The sequence below is a fragment of the Camelus ferus genome, chromosome 2 (assembly GCF_009834535.1).
Source record: "Camelus ferus isolate YT-003-E chromosome 2, BCGSAC_Cfer_1.0, whole genome shotgun sequence".
Classification (NCBI taxonomy): domain Eukaryota; kingdom Metazoa; phylum Chordata; class Mammalia; order Artiodactyla; family Camelidae; genus Camelus; species Camelus ferus.
The window spans coordinates 17301103-17308660 of record NC_045697.1 but is presented as its reverse complement, the minus strand read 5'-3'; the positions used below and the strand labels follow the sequence as shown (position 1 = coordinate 17308660).

Here is a 7558-nt window from a genome sequence, read left to right as displayed (position 1 = left end):
CAGGCTTCCTATCCTCCCAGTTTTGCTCTCCTGGCAGAAAGAAGACACCTCTATAGCTCCCATAGTCCTATAGCCCCAGTGAAAATCTGAGCTAGTGCTCTTATCAGGTCAGCTTGGGTCACCTGCACATCCTTGGAGTGAGGGACTTAGATCACCATGATGGGGGGAGGGAATGTTTCTCGAAGGAAAAGCAGGGGGCTGTTATCAGAAGAGGGAACTGATGCTAACTGGCTAAAAACAACAGATGCCCCCTCTTACTCTCCTAGATTGTGTTCTCTTAGGAAAAAGTGGAAATGTTTCCACTTCAAAAGGTTTTTGTAGCTTTGTGCAGTGGCAGTATGGTAGCCAATGAGGTTTACCCGAGGCACGATTATTGCTAATTGAAATCTTTTCCCAATACCTAACTTGAAATATAGTTGGCATTGGCAATTTTTGACACTCTCTGTGGAGACTGAATTTTAAAAAGGGGGTGGAGAGTATAGCTCAGTGGTAGAGCACATGTTTAGCATGCAGGAGGTCCTGGGTTCAATCCCCAGTACCTCCATTAAATAAATAAATAAATAAATAAATAAATAAATAAATAAATAAATAAATAAATAAATAAACCTAATTACCCCCCCCCCAATAAAACAAACAAACAAAAAAGGTTTTTGTAAAATGAAATGAGTGACTGTTTGGGAAGCAGATGCCCTTGGTGCTCCACCCATATCCCCACAGCCCATACCATTTCCAAGTACGTGGCTCCAGATTCTTATATCAGCCTCTGCATCCCTTTCTCTGGCTGCCAGACCCCACTAGGCCCCATACTTGCCACAGGTTGGATGTGCTTGGGAGTTAACAACACCTGGGAGCCGCCTTCAGCTGAGGAGTTGGAGGATCAATACCCCAGCCCCCTTGCCCCTCGAATGGGTCACTCTGAATTGTGCCTTCTGCACTGCCTCCCAGAGGTTCCCAAGAAGGATTAAGCTCTGGTTGCCCATAGTTGCCCTTTAATGCTTCCTTCACTTCTTTTTCTCACATCTCCTACTTCCCTACCTGTGTTTCCTAGGATCTCCTCCCAAATAAACAACTCGTATTTTGACGCACTTTCCTTTGATCAGGGAAGCCCACTGTAAGACTGTCCTACGTTTAGCATCATGACTGGCATATTATAAGCATTCCATACACGTTTGTTATTACTAATGTCATAGTTATTTTGAGGTTCATTTTCTGCTGTAGTTTGTTTTTGCATGAACTGCTGCATCCTTTCTGCCCCTGCCTTTCTGCACTTTTCACAAAATCTCTCTCTCATTACACAATCCGGCTACCCTCTCAACTTTTTCTTGTCTCACCACTTCTTCTTAATTTTAATCTTTCCCCAGGGTAATTACAACTTTGATGAGAGGATGTACATTTTTAAATAATTACAAAGAAAATTGGCAACTAAAAACAGTTGGTAGACCAAACAACATGTCTTAAGATGGTAAACTTCTTGAAGGCAGGAATGATACTGGTTTCCACTGTGCCTGGAATTAACACATATGTTTGTATTCAGAGGGCTTTTTTAAATAAGACAAATTAGCAGACTTTATTTTAATAAAGGAAAGAGACTGAGTGAAATCTACTTCCTCTGTACATTACATCTGCTTCCCATCTGCAGTTTTTGCCAAAACGATCATTTTTTATCCACATCCACAACAATTTGGCCTCTCGCATCTGCAGAACGGAGCAACCATTCACTAAATGATACCCTAGTGGTATGAGAGTGCTAATGCATCTCATTTATAAACAAGGAAAACACCCCAGCATCATCTGGGCTATTAACCAATTTCCAGTATGAAATTAATGCAAGACTTATTTCTTGGGGAGAAAGTGCTTACCAATAAAGATGAATTTTCTTGTTAATGGAAAACCATACATTCAACAAATCACACATTTTCAGTGTGACAAATCGTGACTTGGCAGGATGACCGAGGAATGTATGCAGAAGACAGTTTGGTCTTTCTGGAGAGGACCAGTGTGTTTGGAAATCATATACTTTCTGTTTTGGGTTTCCATCTTCAAATTTCTGGATACTGCACAGCAGGGAGTTGGCGAGGTGGCTGGGGTGATCTTTTCTCAATGAGCCTGTGGCTCCCTCTGCCTCCCAAGGGGTCGTCTCCATCTGTTCTGGGCCCCAGTGGAGGTAGAGAGGGTGGCTTGTTTTTATGTTGTTGGGAACCAGCAAACAAACCTCTACGTTACTGCGCTAATGCCCAGAGTGCAACCCTACCGAGGAAGAATTCTTTCAGGGCGGTCGGGCTACTCGGGAGAGGGACAGGCTGGGCAAAGAGGACGGCGTTTCATCAGAAGTCTGTCCAGGTGGCCCTCCTTGGGCCTTCCTTGTTTAAAAGAGAACTGGAGACTTGAGGGCAGCCAAGCGTTTGTGGCTGGAGGCCAGACTTCATTTATACAAACGTTCCCCTCTTTGTTACTCAGAGGAGATTCTTTCCACCTGTCCCTGCCTCTCCCTCCCTGGATGTCTGGGCCTCCTTGGTGCATCCAGGGACCCATTTTCCTGTGTGTTTGGGGATGGAAAAGACTACTTTTTAAGGAAAGAGAAGTCATGAGCCAGAAATTTTGGTTCAAGACCTAGTTCTGCCACTTACTAGCTGTGGGCAGGATAGGGAGTCGAGGGTCTTTCCCTGAGCCTCAGCTTCTCCATCTATAAAACAAACAAACAAACAAAATAGCTTCCCAACAGGGCTCTCATGAAGAGTGATCCTGTGAACATGCCATCAATTTTTAAATGACCACATCTCACAGATGTAGACTTAGCACCAATTCGGGCAGTTAGAAGGTGGAAACACTGATGCTGTTCTGGGGGTGATGTGTGATATGGTCACATAAGAGCAGTGCTATGATGGGCTCAGATCTGGATGCAAGAGGTAGGTGGGGGTCACAGAGCTTGGGTTCAATTCCCACTACTTTGTAGCTGAGTGGTCCTGGGCAGGTTATTTAGTATATCTGAGCCTATTTCCACATCTATGAAATGGGTTTCAAGAGTCCCAGTTTTTCCAGGATTGTCATGAGGAGTAATTCTGTTCATGCAACAAATAGGAAAAGGGATCACAGAGATAAGAGTTAACTTCTACTGGGGAGGAGGTGGAACCTGAGCTGAAGCTTGGGAAGCAGTTAAGTGTCTGCAGGAACAGAATGTAAACCTGAGCTAAAATATATATGAAAAGCACCTTACAGACTAAATTTCTATAGTGCTCTGTACGAATATTATCTAAAGGATTTGATTTAGACAGGAAACCTAAGAAACCCCAGGCATTGGGCCTAATTCTATTTTCCAGCCCCTTTTACGTTTAGTATTTATTAGGCGTGAAACTGCAAGGGGTGAAAAGGGGGGACTGCATGAAGAATGTTCCCCTCTTTCTCCCAAACTGGAGAGCCAGGAAACAATAGAAGGAACGATGGAGGAGAAGCCCCTCTCTTCAGTATTGGTGAGATCAGCACTAATTTTGATAGCTGAATAGAATTTCTGTGGGTCTAATACTTCTTAAAAACTGTTATATTTTTGAAGCCAGGTTAGTCAGCATTATTCGGGTCTGAAGTTAGTACATTAAATTTCATCTCTCAATGTTCTTTCTTTTTTTTTTTAACATCTTTTATTGATTTATAATCATTCAATGTTCTTTCTGACATTTTTTAGGGAAAAAAAACCAACTTCTCCCACTTTATTAAAATCTCCAGTGGCCAGTGTGGTTAGGGACCACTGACTCAAAACACCATTCTTCATGAACCCTGAGAAGAAGATGGTGATTTAAAAAAAAAAAAAAAGATCATTTGACGTATCTTTGAAAAATAAGTCAATCTCAGAAAAAGAAAACAGGTATTTAGCCAGAAATACAATATGTTTTCTGAATCTCTACTAGGAGCAATGCTATTTGCAAGAAAACAGAAGCTGTCGTTCTAAAGAGATCCTTTTCTCTTGCTTTATTTCCCCTCTGAAATCATGAGCCGATGTTTGTGACATCACTGGGTTGCTGTGGAAATGTTTATTTCACAGAGGATTTTGACCTCAAGTGGGGAATTTAAAAGAGTTAGTGTGGAGTCTTGGAAAAACACAATTGGTTTAAATAAAGGTGGGTAGCATTTGGAAAAAAGACTCAGAGAGAAAACAGTATAAATTGTCTATAACAGGTTGTTTCAAGTTTTCCTGGGAGGATTCAAATACTTGTAGGAGCACCTTACACCAAATATGCCGATTTTTATTTGAATTTTACTTACTATAAATATCTATAGAAAGTTGAGGGGAGCAGGTAAGGAATGGCTTTTTGCAGAAAAAAAACTTTCAGCTATTCGGTTATCAAAGCTGAGGGAAAGGTTTGGTCCTAAAATACCATTTTTTGGGGGGTATCCGTTTACAGTTTTATAATATACAATAGACTTAAGAGAATAGCTCAGTTTAAAGAACTGTCACTCAAAGGGCCTGAGTTTCAGTGCAGAAGCTACAGAATCCTTCGTTTTAAACTGTTAAATCAACAGAATGCCAAACTAGAGCCTTTCTTCCTGCTGGGGCAGTATTGTCCCCTAAATCCACTTTCCAGTTCTCTCAGCCTAGCCTAGTTTGATGTAGCGTTGACTTAACTACAGCAACCGGCAAAAGGAAGTGGGTTTGCATTTGGGATGGGAGGCGGCGGCCACGGGTGTGTGTGTGTGTGTGTATGTGTGTCTGCGTGTGTGCGCGCGCGCGGAACGAGGGGCATCGGGAAAGAACATCGAGACGTAGAAACTGTGTGAAAAAAAATTCCCCGTGGTTGAAAGAGAGGTCTCTGCAGACAAAAACAATTTTAGGAATTAAAAAAAAAAATTCTTCAAAGAGGGTGGGAGGAAGGCTGGCCAGGAAGGTGCGGGGCGTAAGCGGGGAACATGTGCGCCTCCGCCGGCATCTTTCCCCTTTCCTGGTTTGGGGCGACCCCCTCCCCACCCGCCCATCTACCCGCGGCCGCACCCGCGCCCCCTGCTGTCCCGGGGCCCGCACGGCCCCGCGGGGAGGGCGGCGGGCGGGCTGTGGGGGGCCTGCAAAGGTCTGGCGGCGTGGGCTGATTTAGTGGCCGGGGCTGTAGTACAGGCTGTCCCCGGCAGCCGGCGGAGTCAGCGCGCCCACGTGACGGCCCCGGCTCTCCGGTGAGCTCCCTAAACAGACGCACACCCAGCCGCGCGCGCGCGCGCGCATACACACACACACATACACACACACATACACGCACGCACCCCCGCGCGCACACGCCCGCCCGCTCGCTCTGCCTCTGTGCCCTCCATCCCGGCTCGCTCATTCTCTCGCCCTCTCGCTTCCCCTGCGGTCTCTCGCTCTGCGCGCACACACCACACACACGCACACGCACACACACGCGCGCACACACGCAGCCGGCACAGGCGGCGGCGGCGGCGGCGGCGGCTGCTCAAGTCAGGACGAACCTCTCTAGGTACCGTCTTGAGAAGGCGGCAGCGCGGCGGCGGCGGCGGCGGCGGCGGCGGCGGCGGCGGCGGTAGCGGCAGCCCGAGCATCCCTCCTCAGCCGGAGAGGGAGCACCGCCGAGAGTTTTCGTTCCCTTTGCCGTTCCCTTCCCCCTCCTTTTCTTTATTTTTTGGAGAGAATTTTTTCTTCGCTTATTGGTTTAATTTCATTTTGAAAATTTTTGGTTGCTTTTGTGTGTGTGCTTTTTTTTTTCTTTCCTCATTTTATTTGCATCCAGAGCATGGCGGGCTGCGGACTGTCGGAAGACACCTTCTTCCCTTCCTTCTTTTACAACTACGGCTCCTCCTGGGAAACCCCTTCCAACCAGGTAAGGGGTGGCTCGGTGCCGGGCGGCGTCGCGCCCTGTGCCCCCCGCCGTGAGCTCACTTGGCACTCGGTGGGGAGGCAGAGGCTCGGGAGGGGGTGGGGAGGCTAGGGGGCCAAGTGGGTCGCACCGTCTGGGTACGTGCCAACCGGCGAGAGGAGGTGTCCCCCCTTCCCCTAGCACTAGATCTCTAGTCTCCAGGGTCTGTCGTGTCCCTCCCTTTTCAATCTACCATCCAAACCACCCTCCCCCACAACCTCCCAGCCCAGCGGGAACCCTAGAGAGGTAGGAGCCGGCACGTTACCCCGAACAACTCCAGGCAAAACCAGGGAACTCGAGCGCAACCTTCCCCAAGTCGCCTCGGGCGCCGCGCCCCTGTGCGCCCGGCGCCTGCCCGCCCTCCAGTTGCGCCGAGGGGTTGCGGAGCTGTGAGTCCCCCGCGACGTGCTGTTCCCCCTCCACTCCCCCTGGGCCCGGAGCCACCTCTTCCCCTAAAATGGCTGCAATCTCAAGTGGAGGCGTCCCTTGACCCCGGGGAGGGGGGGCAGAGTGGATGCTCCGTTGCCCATGACCCCGCGCCTCCCCCGGCGCGCCCAAGCACCCCACAAACACACACACTTAACTTTGATGACTGTGCAATGCAGTCCGGCTGCATCGTGCCCTCGACGCTCCCCACCGCCGGCCTCTAGGTGTGCATGTCGGTGTGACTCGGGGGGCGCGAAGAAACTGGGGGTAGACACCGGAAGGGGGGGGCGTGGAAGGAGATGGGTGTTAGCGGGCCACTGGTAACCGGTAGAGACAGGCGTGTGCTCAAGGTCTAGGGGTGCAAAAGCTATTCTGGGAGCCAGAGCGAGAAAGAGAGGAAAAATGCCTTTTAATTAAAGAACTGTTGTAGTCTGCTGCCCCCACCGCTTGTTTGGTGAAAGTCTACAGGCATCTGTCATCTCCAAACTACGCGGGGAAGTGGAGCTGGAGTCGAGGGAGGGGAGGGGTGTGCGTGTGTGTGTGCGTGTGTGCGTGTGTAAGTGTGTGTACGCGCGCGCGAGTCCAGGCTGGGGAAAGTTGGGGGCCGGAGGCGAGGTGAAGGAGCAATGGTGAAAGGCGGCAGCAACTCGGAGGGCGGTCTGAGGCGCGGGGGATTCCCGGCCCCGGCGGAGCGAGCGCCGCGGGGGGAGCGGGCCGGCGGGCGGGGGGTGTCGAGGAAAAGAGCACCGTTCTGCCTGGCTCGCCCGGCCACCGCGGCATCTATTTTCCCCAGCCCGTCCGCCCGCCTCGGCCGCTGGCGGGGCTGCTCGTCGCACTCGCCGGCTCTGGCGCGCTCCTTCCCGGGCCCAGGGCGCAACGCGCTCCTGCGAGCTCCCGGCCAAAAAGCCAACCCCCAAAGCAAAACAACCAAAAAATGCGCTCCGCCTCCCCCGCATCACCCCCAGTTTCCAAGAAACTGAGATCGCCGAACTAGTAGTCGCCGGGCGCAGACCTCGCGTCTCCGGCGTGGGCTCTCCAGAAAGCGCCGTGGCCATCCGAGTGAATAATACATAAGGGCCGCCCGGGAGCCTGGGAGAGGCTCCTGCCGCCGCGGTAGCAGCAGCGGGAGACGGCGGCGAGCTGCAGCCAGACCGCCGGGCCGCCGCGGCGGGTGGGGGCATCTGGGCAGCTCCCGGGAAGCGCGCCGGCCGCTCGCGTGGCGCCGAGCTCCGCGGCGGGGGGATGCGGGAGGGCGGCCCAGGCGCGTGAAGCAGGGGTTCCGG

The 7558-nt window shown here is 50.8% G+C and overlaps 1 pseudogene; it reads left to right on the top strand.

The window, feature by feature from the left end:
• Positions 1 to 319: 319 nt before the first annotated feature.
• LOC116659402 lies at positions 320 to 451 on the top strand (annotated as a pseudogene).
• The last annotated feature ends 7107 nt before the right edge of the window (positions 452 to 7558 follow it).